The sequence below is a fragment of the Rhagoletis zephyria genome, unplaced genomic scaffold (assembly GCF_001687245.7).
Source record: "Rhagoletis zephyria isolate East Lansing unplaced genomic scaffold, Rhagoletis_zephyria_1.1 Rzeph_scaffold_10221, whole genome shotgun sequence".
Lineage (NCBI taxonomy): Eukaryota > Metazoa > Arthropoda > Insecta > Diptera > Tephritidae > Rhagoletis > Rhagoletis zephyria.
In genome coordinates this window covers 4800-20321 of record NW_016167299.1, presented here as the reverse complement: position 1 = coordinate 20321, position 15522 = coordinate 4800, and the positions used below count along the sequence as shown (strand labels likewise).

The following is a 15522-nucleotide window of genomic DNA, read 5'->3' as shown; positions in this document are numbered from 1 at the left end:
GTAAAAATCAAAATTTTTCACTTAATTGTTATATTCTTCTTTATTTTGGTAAATTTCCACATCATCACAGCAGTTGGCTGTCAAACCGAAACCAAAAAATATACACATTCAGGGCGCAATCTTCCCCAGCGAACACAGTTTCAAACGTTTGAGAAAAATGTATTTCTCAATTTGATATCAAATGTTTTTCTCAAATGATTCTCAAATTGAAAACGAGGTTTAAATTTTACTTTTGAAATTCATTTGAGGTTGATTTGAAGAAAGATGTCAAGTATCAAACGTTATAAAAATGCGCAGTTAAATCAAAAATTGTAAGAATAAAATTAAGATCAATTGAAAAAAAAGCAATGAATAGAAAAAATTTCAAAGAGAAAGCCCACAAATTGAAAAAGCTGCAGCCCTTCAAGACAAATTTATTATAAATTACTTTATTTCAGTTGTTTCTTTTGTTATGTACATACATATGTACATGGCGAAGAAAAAATAAATGAAAAATAAAATACACATTTCCTATTATAAATTTTATTTCCACATTTGAAGTACATTTGATAAATAACCTTTGAAATTGATTTGAGAGTTAACCATATTATCAAATGGAGATCAAACTCCCCTTTTTATTGAGAAAGCTGTAATTTTCAAATCAATATCAAATCACTTTCAAACGTTTGACATTTGATAAAGGCTTTGATTTCAAATCATTCTCAAATGTATATCAAACCTAATTGTTTGCTGGGTCTTTTCTATGATTATAATCATAATTATTATCGTACTGCTACTTTGAATTTCTCAAGTTTGACAATTCTGATCTACAAGTAATTTTTAGCAAAAAAACCCGACTTCAACTCTCATATAAAAAAAAAATATATATATATATCTCATGATGCACTGATCGGATCTTAAGCAGATTAGTATGGGACCACCTCTGAGACACTACCTTTCCGATGCTAAAAGAATTATCGGTTGACGTGGTCCAAAGTTATGCGGTAACATACATAAAAAAAAAATATATATTCCGACGAACTGATAACCTCCTCCTGTTTTGGAAGTCGGTTAAAATGTTAACGAAACCTCAGAAACTTTAAATGCACTGCAATTCACTAATGCCTACTTCCGCGAAAATCACCTTTTTTGTGTTTTCCTTGTTAAAAGTTATTTTAAATCATATATTTTTATCGCCTTATTCATAAAAAATAAAAGTTTTAAAAGGCTTTTTAAATTGCCGTTTGCAAACATTTTTCAATTTATAAACCTTTTTTTAAGCTACTTTATTGTTTATGAATAAGGCTATTAGAAATTAGCACAATTAAAACACGTTCTTTATCGAAGAATTTATTATTAAGAAAATTTGCTGTTGTCACATTTTCTTTCAACATCCAATTCGACTTTGATTACTTTTTGTACAGATAGGTCATCGCCGCCAGGACGGCGCAATCTTGTATTCTATCTTTCTTGTCAAATATGCACTTAGATCTAACTGTCATACTACTATTAATGGTAACCATGAACATTCATTAAAATCGTTTCAATTCGTAATAAAAGTACATACTGCTAGTCTAAATATATTTTTTAATATAAACTACCTGTTTTAATTCTAAAATAAATCAACAATCTCAAGATTTATAAGAAAATTGTCTTCAAAACACACGTCCCAAAGCATCCCTGTTGATATCATAATTCAAATGCAAATTAGAATAGAAATTTTGATGCATAAGATTTTCCGCGTTATTCATCATACAAATTTATCACCTTACTTGTCCGTATGTCGCTCTGGAAAGAAATATATTTTAATTTATATGTTTTCTTAAAAATAGATGCACATTTACCAATTTTTTCCACCGGCATTCACGAATATGGTATTCAAAACAGAAACAATGACAACGAATTTTACACACATTGTTGTATTTTAGCGCAAAACGATAAGTTTCACAAATATTTTAAATTATTGCCTGGAACATACACATTTGTCGTTATTATTGAAAATGCAAGACTTGGCATGCATTTTTAATTTCGTATTTAATCAATTCAAATGAATAAAAACACATTTTTCTAAAATATTTCTCAATTTACATTTTAAAGTTTTTTCTGAAACTTGAATGTAACTCTGTGCGGAGAATGAGAGAATTGAAAATCAGGTGATCTCAGCTGTTTTCAAATGTAAACAAACAAAATGGCGCTTTGCATACTTATATGCCTATACAATGCTTACAATGTTGGGCGCTTCGATTCATGAAGTTTTTATGATAAGGCGAAAACAAGATTATGAATCGTAATGTACAGAGCTTCATTGAAATGCATGAGTTCGGCATGAAAGCTTCAAACCTTAGTATGCCGAAACGATTACACTACTACGATAACATGATTCAATAATTAAAGGTTTGCTCATTAGTGACATTAGAGTTTTGACTCTCCCTTAGCTCCCTTACAAAAGCTTTTCAAACACACACGAACCCACACACAGTGCCTTGCTAAGGGAGCCGATTTTGTCAAGAGGGAGCGAGAAAACTGTTGTTGAGCAAACCTTTTATTATTGAATCATGCTATGATAAGGCGCTTAATGTGCGAAGTGCCTAAGTTGGTATGCATTGCATATTTTTAGGACAATGTTTTCATTCGCAGTTAAGCTTTAAAGAGTTCTCAAGAAAAACGAAAAATTCATATAAAATTGCGCACAAGAAATGGAAAATAAATATTCTTCTATCAAAATTTCTTAAATCACTTTGCAGCTCTTAAAAAAAATTTGCTTGTATATTTATTTCTTCAAGAAAATTTACAGCAAAAGCAAAGTGCCTTTGCAAGTAACAGAAATAATAAAACATATTTCTTGTGATTTTTCTTGAGAGCTGTAAGCTTTAAGATACAATTTGTATTTGGCAGTTATTAGCTTTAGGGGGGATTTGAACCCCAAAACCCACCCCTTGTGTGCGCTAATGGTGTAGGATACGAGTCGATACATAAAATGGAACGTACATGGTATCTGTTTATTAGCTTGGGTTCCAAGGACACCGTGTGACCACTACGCTATTTTTTGGAGGCGTGACCATTACGGGTTAAAAAGTTTATGCTCGGTGTTCTATGCAAAGATGTGCGTACTCTTAATATCCTCTGGCCTAATTTTCTGATTCGTTTCATATGTATACGATTTTAACCATATTTGACATGCGTATGTTAGACTTTGTCTGATTAAGATCTTGTGTTCATTAGTTTTGAACGAAAACATTTCTTTGTATGATAGCATGCTCTACCAGCTTTGATTGCACACGCCTTCGAAACGTAACGTTTTTTCCCTTCCAATAATTACGTTACCGTTTTTCATATCTAGGTAAGTATGTTAGAAGTTTAGAGTTGCATTTTTACTAAAAAAACCTATAGTATTAGTTAAAAAATAACCATAAAGAAACTAAGTAAATTAGAAAAACGTGAGTAATATCGAAGTCAACGTTAATAAGAAGTAGCGCTAAGATAAATATTATAGAAGTAACTACATATCTCTAGACAGAAGAACTCGATAAGATCTGTAAGTCGAGGTGTTAATAGTACCCTGCCTGCGGACTGAATGGCCCTACGTTAGTGTGTATTTTGATGGTGCACTCAAGTCACGTGACGCCGTCTGGTTTTATTTAGTATGTCCGGGGTACCGTGGCTCTGCCTCGTATGACCTCTCTCTTACCCCTTACCCGTGGGATTCTATAGAAGAAACACTTAAAAAAAAAACACAAGCAAATCTATGTGCCTTCTAACAGTGAGCAACGGTCGACACTGTCAGAGGTGCACTCGATGCCCAACGGGATAGTTGAACAAATGTTCAAGGCGATCAACCCTCTCGCGATGCTGTAATGGACGAAATGGGCTTTCGTCCAAACGGTCTTCTCAGCAACCCGGTGGCCATGGATGTCGGTATTGCCAACAGATTATTAGGAAGCACTCTTATCATCACAGCCAGAGGAGGCTAGTAATCCTAACAGAAAACTTGCAGGTTAAAAGCGCTACATATTATACCTCTCCAAATGGCTAGCGATGACAAAAGGAAAGGCCGAACTGGCGTTACTGACCCACAGAAAAATAACGAGGAACCGCTCGTAAGCAACTCTGAAACTTTAATGCCACTGATGTGCCCAAACCCAGGGTCTATGCCGAGTACTTACTGGATCCAATAGTTACTGCAGTGAACAGTAATCTTGGACTTGTTGAGGGCCAGAACGAAGGACTGCGGGTCGGTAGCTAAACGCTGCTCAACAGGGTGCAGAAAGGTCCTACCACTGAGCTCACTTTAGCGATCGACCCTGACTCAGCGAAGACACTTGACAGGCTGGGATACTTAGTCAGCTATGGATATGGCAGGATGCGTATCTTTAAAAAAGGGAAGACGACTGAGTCGTCAGACCCGAAGGGTGGCGCACCTGCTAGAGCCAGTATGGTTTCCTCTACTACGCAAAGGGTTAGCATCGAAGAGTAAGCTTGGAGCTCGAAAGATGTACTCACGGCACTGAAAAGTGTACCTGCAGAGCAGTCAGTAGTAGCAAAGGAATTAGATTCCCCTGTTTCGGAGCCTATAGAGAGACCCTGCTGATCAAAAGACACTCCTGGCACGGTCCTTTCCAGTCCTAAGAAACCAAAGGCCCCTTTGGCACAAAGTCCCTTCTGTCCTCCGCTAAATTCGAATCGGAGACAAGGTCGAAGGGAGGTTTCGATGGAGGAGAAGGCTCTAACCGGCCGTCTTCACATGCTGGAAAATCTCGCCTGCGTTCTACTTTTTTCTCTCGCAATCGAGATAGAGTTTTGTTGACTGGGCATTTGACAGCTTAATTATTCATTTGTAAAATGTCGCCAAAAAAGAAGGTTCGAGCTTTGCAGGCTAAATTTGTATTTTTCACCAAAATAAACGATGTTTCTACTCTGAAGAATTCTGCGAAATAAGAAAATACCTGTCAAACAACGTACTTTTTGCGGTCGACATGTGCGGGATGTCGCATGCCTTGTCACGAAAGCGAGATTTTCTAGCACGTGAAGACGGCTGGTAATGGCCACCAATAGGGTAAAAAAGATGGCCAGACGGGCTTCAAAGCCGAAAAATTGCTACCCCCAAAGATATAGGCCTAGGCACATCAAGTGCCTGCAAATAAACCTCCATCATGCAAAGGCGGCCTCGAATGTTTTATGCAGGAGGTTCAAAACAAAACACTTTTATGTGGCATCCATCCAAGAACCATGGGTTTTCGCCGCAGCTGCTAAAGACTTAACGATTGTGATGTTAAGGTAATTTATGGCACCACATATTGCAGGCCCAGAGCGGCCATATTACTAATTAATACCATGACTTTCGTTCGTATTTCAGAGTTGACGTAATAGGACTTAGCTGCTGTATGGCCCACTAAACTTTGGTAACATGAGGTCGTTCTCGCTTCAACTTACCTCTCATGCGAAAGCTGCGGGATGCCCACAAGGGAAGTAATAGCCCTAGAGGAGTGCTGCCGAAAGAGGAAGCTGAAATTACTCATGATCTACGATGCCAACGCCCATCACAGCGTGTGGGGCAGCTCGGACTCCAATTTTAAAGGTGAGTCATTTCTTGTAATTTTGGCCAAAAACAACTTATTTATTCTTAACCGGGGAAACTAACTAACTCTTGTCACTGCTACAGAAGGGAGGTTCTAGATTTGACAATATCCTCAACTCGCTTGTCGACCTTTATCTCAAACTGGCATGTCACAAATGAGGTTTATATTTCAGACCACCGACACATTTGATTAGATATAGAATCCCAAATAGTAACAAACTGTGTTTTCAGAAATCCCAGAAAAACAAACTGGGAACTCTTCCGCCTGTACATAAATTCGTTTATGAACTTGACATCTTTAAACAAGCTTTGGAAGGGAGCTGCTTACTGATTACCAAGAAGTCGCGAAGGGATGTCCCTTGGTGGAAATATTTTCCCGGGAAACTTAGGTCAACAGGTGACCGGACCGTCTACAAGTCAGCCTTTACCGCGTACCAGGGCTGTAAAAATTGCAATCAAATTGGATTGCAATCGCAAATTTTACATAATATTGCAATCTGTTTTAATTGTAATTAACATTAATTGCTCATATTTTGATTGCAAAAGTTAAAATTTGCAATAATTTCGAAGAAATTAATTGCAATATCTTTTTTATTGCAATTAAATTTTGATTGCAATCATTAATTGCATAAAAATTGGTAATTGCAATCTGTCTTAATCAACACTTTTCATAAGTTTTTAAATGGAATTTATTTTAATGCATAATTACAAGTACGATGGTGAGGCAGACGAGCACCCCTTTAAATTTTCCCTAATAAACAAAATCGTGGTACAAAGCTCAATAAAAATATTAAAATAAAAATGTTATTAAGCCACAATAAAATTGGCAAATACTTAATTTACGATGAGCCTGCCTGAAACTATACATACAATAAAGAAAAAGCAAAATTAATGTATAGAATTTACAATAACAACCACGCCCAGCAAAAAACACGATTACAACAGAAACGAAAGTGGAAACGAGCTAAGGGATGGGAATCGCTTACCCTTTCGCTTCAAGAAGGCATTATTTTAACAGGGGCATGTCACTGCCCGTAAGCCCTTACCCGCAGCATTACCTTCGAATGAAGGGAGAACGCATGGATTAACAGAATCCGGAGAAGCGAACAAAGAATGCCTTACAGAGAAACTAATGTAGAATGCCTAGATAAGTACATACTTATTTATATTAAATTGAAACCAGAAAATGTCTTAAAAGATTAAAATTAATTAAAATTTTTATAAGTCGGTTTTTATACATACATATACAGTATATTTTGCTTTGCTGCCTTTATACTTAAGTGCACATTTAAGATACCTACGCCGAAATGTGCATCAGAGGCATTATTTTAAACATTTATAAGGAAACTGCTTCGATAGATGCATTCAACATACCTGCACATTGGCGATACCTGCCTTAAAAATTGTGCAACTAGTATCAATTATCAAAGAAAGTATTACGTTTACCTGCACTGACCCTACAATTACCTAATTTTACACTCTTTTATTTATTTTGCTCATCTCGCGGAACAACGAAAATGGCTGTCAATTTATGTAGTTATATAGATAATTAGATACTATTTGGTAAAAGTTTCGCTTGCAGTAATTTCTACGCGGTAAGTGCTTCTCCATTATTTGGTTTCATAGGGATTTGGATACCTTCCTCATTGAAGTAGTAAAGAAAATTCGCTGAAGTGCCTTTTTCGGTTAAGTGCACAAGTTTTTCGTGCAGAGAAGGATGTGCAGCTAAGCAAAATATACTGTATATGTATTTAGGTATTTAGATTTTACTTAAAAATCGGTATGTACATACATGCATATTTAATTAGGCTTAAAATTGTACTTCCTCACTCTTGTACTTCACTTCATTGATTGACTTCAACTTCGATGCAAATTGAACAAAGCAAAACATGATTTATATGCGAGACAAATTTTCACAGAAAGTAACGGTAGAAAAGGAAGTTTTGGAAATTTATTCTATTTTTCAGCTGGCTACGATGCAGCATTCTACTTTGCATTCCCCGATATGAAGCAAAGAAGCGAAATAAAAAAAATATTGTAGGACATTCTACTTTGCATTCCCTGAAATGAAGCAAAGAAGCGAAACAAATAAAATATTGTAGGACATTCTACTTTGCATTCCGCGAAACGAAGCAAGAAGCGAAATAAAAAAAATATTATAGGAGATTCTACTTTGCATTCCCGGAAATTAAACAAAGAAGCGAAATAAATAAAATATTATAGGACATTCTACTTTGCATTACCCGCCATGCCTAAAAGAAGCGAAAAAATTCGAAGGCATTATAACGCTATGCCTTCNGCGAAACGAAGCAAGAAGCGAAATAAAAAAAATATTATAGGAGATTCTACTTTGCATTCCCGGAAATTAAACAAAGAAGCGAAATAAATAAAATATTATAGGACATTCTACTTTGCATTACCCGCCATGCCTAAAAGAAGCGAAAAAATTCGAAGGCATTATAACGCTATGCCTTCTAGAACACATTACCACTAAAAGCGATTACCGATTTTTTGCTGGGCGCTGTCAAATTTAAATAACGGCAAATCAGCTGCACTTGATGATAGTAAGTTGAATAAGGGAATGAATTAGCAACAACAGCTTACGTGGTGTGCATAGCTCAGTGGTTAGCGCTTCTGACTTTGCATATCGATGATGCGGGTTCGATCCCTGCTGAAGTCTAGAAAAAAGAATGCTGATGAGGAGATGTGGTGATCTCCGACATAGACTTTTTTGCTTTTTCAATTTTCCCTTATAAACGAAATCGTAGTACAAAGCTCAATAAAAATATTAAAATAAAAATGTTAATAAGCCACAATAAAATTGACAAATGAATAAAAACTATTACTAGAAATAGTATACAGACTTTAAATGTTAATATTAAAAAAGAAATTGTTATTAAATATTTCTTTATACTATAGTTCGATATTATGTCTGAAAGCTGTATGCGCATTTCTGGAGTAGCACCCAATTTCGACCTGAATTTGTTTTTTGTATAAGTGTAAGCAGAAACCCATGTTTCACAACGATACGTAGTGACAGAAGAAAGCTAAATATTTTCTTTATTAAAAAAAAAGGATAAATTATTGCATTTTTGGGATTGCAATTAAAATGTTTGATTGAATTAGTGATTTGATTGCAATCAAAATCATTGCAATCAAATGTGCTTACAATTAAATTGATTGTAGTTTTTACAATCAGAAAAAGTAATCAATTTTGATTGTAATCGTATTAGTAGACAATCATTGATTGCAAAAAAATGTATTGCAAATTTTTAGAGCTCTGGTTATTGGCGGCAAAAATGTAAGGCGGACGCGAGTGCGTTCTATGATGAAAACCTTGTAGTACTTTTGCAGCGCCAAATACAAATTATATCATTGGAAAGCTTAGAAAAATAAGCCATCGATATAAGCCATTTGCGAAAAAAACAGAAATAGTACACTGTAAAGAAAAAAAAATCAAAAAATTATAGTTTCCACCAAAAAGCACTGAAAAAGTTCTAATTTGCCAGCAATTTTTTTTCTGTATCATAAGTGTGACGTGAGATAAGAATTTTAAGAAAACTTGTGACTAAGAAAAAGGGCTGAAATTTGCATGTTTAAAGTCGCATAATTCAACAAAAAACCGCATTAGAAAAAAAAATTCGTTTACACATTAGTTACCATTAACCATAGCAACAACGTCGTGGAGTTTGAACAAAATGCTGCCATAAAATGTTTTTCATAGTACATTTGACGAATTTTGAATAAAAAAAATTTAAGTAAATATAAACTCATGATGCAATAATGAAAGGTGTTATACGTTGGCAACTTCTCGCTCTAATCCGCCATCTTTAACTACCTCAGGAGAAACTGTGTTGTTTCTTTGCTAATTTCACTGAACATTTCCCAAAATATTAGAAAAAAATTCTAAACAAGCTACATTGATTCAATTTTCGTTGTTCGTTTTGTTCTTATTCGCTGACATTTGTTTTCTAATTGCGTGAAATTTGGTAAGTATTGTAATAAAATTGAATTATTTTACAAATAAATTATAATTTTGCATTTATTAGGTCATTTCCTTAGTGTTTTCCTAGCCGACCTGTGCTGGTATTGTAATTAAGAGCTAATACACGTAAGTTACAACATATTATTTTGACTTTATTGATGAACCATTCCATATGCAGCATTCTCCGCTGAACTGCAGCTGCGGCCGAATTTGATTGTGTGCATCATCCTGCAGTAGAGCTGTAAAAGTAACGAAATTTCGGATACCCGTATGTATTCGTTACTAATCCAATCAACACCCGTATCTTTCGTATCGTTACTTTACTCGTTACTTTTGATACAAGCACTTGTGCCTCTCAAGAATCATCGCAACAAATCTTGCAGCGTAAGGAAATGTTTGCTCGTCCATATGCATACATACATGTACAATATACAAAAAAAAAAAAAAAAAAGCATCAAAAATCTCATTCTTACGATTTCGTTGAAATGATTTTCAAATATTGTTATGCAGATTTTTTAAGCTTAACCTAATTTGTCATCTGAGGGGACTTTTTTCAAAAAGTTCTTTAAGAAACTATTTTTAATCATAAAAAACTTCATTTTTGGAGGTATTTTCAAATCGGTCCAGCTCGCTTAAATCTTAATATTTTTCCGAAATATTTTGGTAGACGTCTTAAAATATAATAAATTTTGTAATCCCGGCGGAAAAACCGCAACTTCTTTTGGTGATGCAGTCTAATGTACATACATACATACATACATATATACATATGTATACACGCAACATATTTTTGTATCGATTCGAACAATTTGATACAAGCAAGCACTTGTACCCAGTGATGGAAAAGTGTGCCCAATAGTGCCATTTTTGGCCCTTTCATTATCAGAGGCACTTTTGGCACAATTCATCTTGTTTTGGCATAATCATAAAATCTAGAAGTTTAGCATAAAATGCCAATATATAACAAAAAATTACATACCACATTATAGATTAAAAAATTACAAAAAGTGAAAATTAAAAGCACTTACAAATTAAAATAAGGGCTGTGAGAATTATTTGCAAACCGCTGAATTCTGTTGTGAATATGCAGTACGAAAAGTAAATTTTCGCCACAACAAGCTTTTAATTCATAATTTTTGGAAAGGTTCTAGGTTCGCAGTTTTACAGTTTATTAAATGAAAGTGCCAGTTTCTGCAATATCCCGATGATTTTTGATATTTTTTTCTGACGGTGTCATACATTTTGATCCATTAAAAAAAAATTCGAACACACTATATATGAAAAAAAAGCATTACATCGAAAACTTGGAATCTCTCTAAAAATTCTGAATTCAAAGTATTTTGTTGCGAAAACCTGCTGAATTATTATAACTTTTGTACAAAGTTTGAAATGCCGATTTGCATCGGCGTAGCCAGAATGAAATTTTAGGGGGGGAGGGGCTCGACCCTATTAAGCTGGCATTTCAGGGTACTATTTTATATATATAAAGAAAATTTGAAAGTTAGGGGGGAGGCTCGAGCACCCCCCTGCCCCTACCTGGCTACGCTCATGCAGATTTGTGTACCTTTATTGTGTTTATTAAATTATGAATTAGACTTTTATTTAAAATCAATTAAAAAACAACTAAGAAAGTCTAAGTTCGGATGGAGCCGAACATTAAATACCCGGAGCAAGTATTAAATGTATGTTTTTTCACCTTTCCGAAAGCTACCGCTAGATGGTAAGCCGGGGTGTATCAATTTTGAGTAAATTAGCGTCCTTAAATTTCGAAATATTGCAGTTTCAAGCATTTCTGAAATTTACCATTATATGAAAAGCGGCCGTAATTTTAGTCCGATTTCAATAATTTTCAACATTTTGCTTTTATGTGGCAAGTACAATAAAAATACCGAGTTTGGTACAAATTGGTACAACGGTTACCGATATACATATATGTGGGCGGTGCCACGCCCATCTTCCAAAATTTTACCAGAAACGTATTTCTTGGTAAAGGATTGTTGCAAGCATCAATTTTAAATAAATTAGCTTTAATATTTACTGATCTATCGAAGATTTTGTATTTCTCTAAATTACCGTTATATGAGATGTGGGCGTGGTTATTGTCCGATTTTTTAAATTTTCAGCCATTTAGTATGCTGTACCAAGGCCAACAATTGTGCCAAGTTTGCGAGAAATTGGTGCAGCGGTTACCAAGATATACACATGTAACCATAAGTGGGCGTGGCTGCGCCCAAAAATTTATAATTTTCCTATTTTTTCGTCTAAAAATTGTTGTAAATATCAATTTTGAGTGAATAATCTTCAGTAGTTACTAAAATATCGCAGTTTTCGTATTTCTGGAAACTACCGTTATATGGGAAGTGGGCGTGGTTACAGTCCGATTTCGCCCATTTTCAATACCAACCTACCTTGGATTAACGGAAACCTGCATACCAAATTTCGTTGAGATATCTCAATTTTTGCTCGAGTTTCTTTAAACAAAATTAGAAGTGACAAAAAACCATCAAAATGTCATATATGAAGAAGTACATAAGCATGAATTTATAGAAAGCGTTTTCTTATTTACAAAAAATGATAGTGACAAAATATTAGTTAAGACATTAGTGAATCTATTGGTAACAAGTAACAATAAAAAACAATCGTGCATGCTATATAATTTAAGTGTTTTTAAGTCCGTTGCCATATGGCAACAGGTGTAATGTGAACTGTTCCTCTTTTTACCAAATTTTGATATGTTCGCTAGCCCAAATTGACCCCGTGTTGCCATATGGCAACGCAAAATACCATCATGTATGAGACGGTGTAAACAAATATCATTTGTATGTATTTTTGCAGTTTTGCAGGTGGTTAACTCTTTCCATCTAGCTCTGAACTGCCTAATCATATTATAGTACATTTCATTGTCCAAGTGTTGAAATGTTATACAAGTGTAGTTTGCCTGTTCCAGGGAAAACTGGTGGCGTTTTTTGCATTCTCATCTGCTACTTCATTATCCTAGATTCCCTTGTGACCGGGCAACCCATAGATATGTAGCCTTTTATCAGCTTGTCAATGGCTTCCCGGCTGCGAGAGACGTTTATGGATGAAATACTATATCAGGAAACTGCCTTAATTGCCGCGAGGAATAGGTTTAAGTTTGATTGATTGTCGTTTCGGTGAAGGCTAGCTCTGTAGTTATCCTCATTGCGAAAACCTCTGCTTGAAATATGCTGCAATGGCCAGGTAGCCTTATTGTCCGCCTGGCGTTCAGTTCCCGGCAGTAAATCCCGGCACCCACTCCCGTAACCATTTTAGAGCCGTCCGTGAAAATGTTTAGGGATCTATGGCTAGGTTTCATTTCCATCCCTCTTCCTCAATCGTTGTGCAAAAAGTTCGAATCCACTTAAAGGTAGGTGCCATGAAGCCTGTGCTGCTTGTGCTTCCCGCCCCAATTAAGTGGTGTCCAAAAGTTCTGAAATTTAGTTTCCCTATGACCGTCAATCTACGTGTGGATTTCGCAGCAGCCGTCGAAGTGGACCTCAGCGCTCCCGCGATGCACAGTGCCGCTAGGCGCTGCACCTTTTCCATTGGCCCGAGGCATAAGGACTTTTGTGCGGCATTCCAGCACACCAAAGCGCCATAGAGCAGTATTGGGCTGACTATTGCTGTGTAGCACCAACGAATCGGAGCAGGTGACAAAACCCAAGTGACTCCCAGCATTCTTTTACATGGATAAAGGGCGTTAGTGGCCTTCTTCTCTCTTCCTTCAACATTGCGCATCCACAGCAGCTTACTCTCCAAGACTACTGACAAATACTTTCTGTGGTCTTTAATTGACAGCTCGATGCTAAATACCTAGCCTCGGGGGTCTCCACACTGGGCCTTTATATCTTTTTGTGACTACACCACTGACCCATACAAATTGACAAAAAAACTTCTTTGTGCTGGGATGTAAAACTATAGGACGAGTAGCCTGTGCAAAATTTGATGTGGGTTTATGTTTGAAATGTTTTGCTACTTTTCATTAACTTCTTCATCCGCTTTGCACGTAGAATATGCATATATTATCAATAAATGTATTAAAACTTATACACAATGTTTCTATTATTTCATATTTTAACCAAATACTGTCCTTTAACAATCCATCTGGAATATGCCCCGTGTTGCCATATGGCAACGGCCGATATCGGAAGAACTATACTACTCCCAAAGTTTTAGTCATATTTTTTCCTTTACTTTAACGCTACTTTTATCCTGTATATAGGTGAAACCAAAAAAATCTAAAAAAAATTAATCTGGGACAATTTGGGCTAACACATCCAAACCGACTCGCGATTCAGACGCACCGTGTATGCCGCTTATAAAGAATCCCTCATAAAAGTGATTTACTGTTATAATTTAGTTAATTAATAATTTTTATATTAAGAAATAATTATTATAAAAGAAATTTAATTTTGTGGCATTTTCATTTTCTTTGCCGCACAATTTTTGAAGACCATTTGGCACATTGTGAAATTTTGAAATTCCATCCCTGCTTGTACCGCACACGAATCATGCATGCATGTACGTACATATACACGCAACACACTTTAGTATCGATACGAATAAAATTATAGTTTGAAAAACTAAAACCTCCCTATTATAATTGCCATTCGTACTGTCATCAGGTATGTAACTTGAGAATAGAAATCGCTGCATCTTTTAGGCGCATCAATATTACATAGTTACATCCCGAGCTAATAAAAGGAAGGTAATAATAAAAACAGTTTCGTTACCGCACAATAGCAGAGAACTTAGATAGATAGAGAAGGTGCAAATTCTTATAATATAATTGAATGGACTACAATACTGCATACCCGAAAATATATTAAATATTCAAATAAAAAATTTGGATGACCATTTCTTGAAGGTTGATTAATTTTTTTGCAATTTGTGCAAGCTTTTAAACTTTTATTATTGTGGTTTCTGTTCCAGATTGAATTATATTTTAAATGAAAATCATTAAAAATAAATAAACATAATTTGTTGATGGCAGCTGAATGTATGTATGTATGTACTTACATATGTAAATATGTACCCCATACACATACTCCAAAATCATTTATTGATAACGTTCTTGCACCTGCACATAATATTACATATATGTAAGTACATACTAACTTTCTTCTTATTTGGTGCTGACAAACTTTAACTTAAGAGTCGACTTTATTTCGTCTACTAATATGCCCCAATAGTTTTGGAGTCAAATGAAAATGCATTTCCCACGCATACATATATGTATCTATATGTACTACATGCTCCATTAATTGACAACGTTTTTGCATGCATATATAAGTACATCCATACATACGTGCATATTGCTGTCTAAGTACCACGCACATATATACAAATGTACATATGTACAACTCACGGCAGCATACATACACACATACATAATTACGCGCATATTCAAATACAACAATAACTATTTCATTCCTAAACGCATGCGCATATTTCTCAAGGCCAAGTAAATTCATTCATAAAAACAACCGCAGCACATCTCCCCGCAAATTCATCACCAACAAGCGCAACTTTGTCAATCCGACACAAAAATTCTAAAATCTTAAAATGAAGAAATCTCGGCCAGCCAAGTGAAAAGTGGCAATTATTTCTCTATAACCAGTAAAATAAGTTATCTCGAATCTTGGCAATTTTTGGTAATTTTTGACAAAACACTCTATTTCTCTGTTCCATACCAATATTTCAATCATTAACTAGTATTTTAAAGTGTCATTTTAATAAACATTAAATAAAAGTGTACGTTTTCTGCAGGAAAATACATTAATTTTTTTTTTATAAAATCAAAACTTCTAAAATCACAAACATATGTGGTTTTATCGGAAGTTCACAGATGTAACGTGGCAACTTAGCTCGTTTTCACATTTTTCGGTCCGAAATTGTAAAATTTTTGTCCATGACGCGCCACGATTTTTGTACAGGTGGGTCAATGTGCCTTGAACACCAT

At 35.2% G+C, this 15522-nt stretch overlaps 2 long non-coding RNA genes across 2 annotated transcripts; both read right to left on the bottom strand.

Moving 5' to 3' along the window:
* Positions 1-513: 513 nt before the first annotated feature.
* LOC108376302 (uncharacterized) lies at positions 514-14939 on the bottom strand. Its single transcript, XR_001849248.1, has 3 exons — positions 14929-14939; positions 13715-13718; positions 514-735 (listed from the first exon to the last, which is right to left on the bottom strand). It is a non-coding gene; the product is annotated as an uncharacterized LOC108376302 (long non-coding RNA).
* On the bottom strand, positions 3166-6375 carry LOC108376301 (uncharacterized). Its single transcript, XR_001849247.1, has 3 exons — positions 6291-6375; positions 5631-5632; positions 3166-3176 (listed from the first exon to the last, which is right to left on the bottom strand). It is a non-coding gene; the product is annotated as an uncharacterized LOC108376301 (long non-coding RNA).
* Positions 14940-15522: the final 583 nt, after the last annotated feature.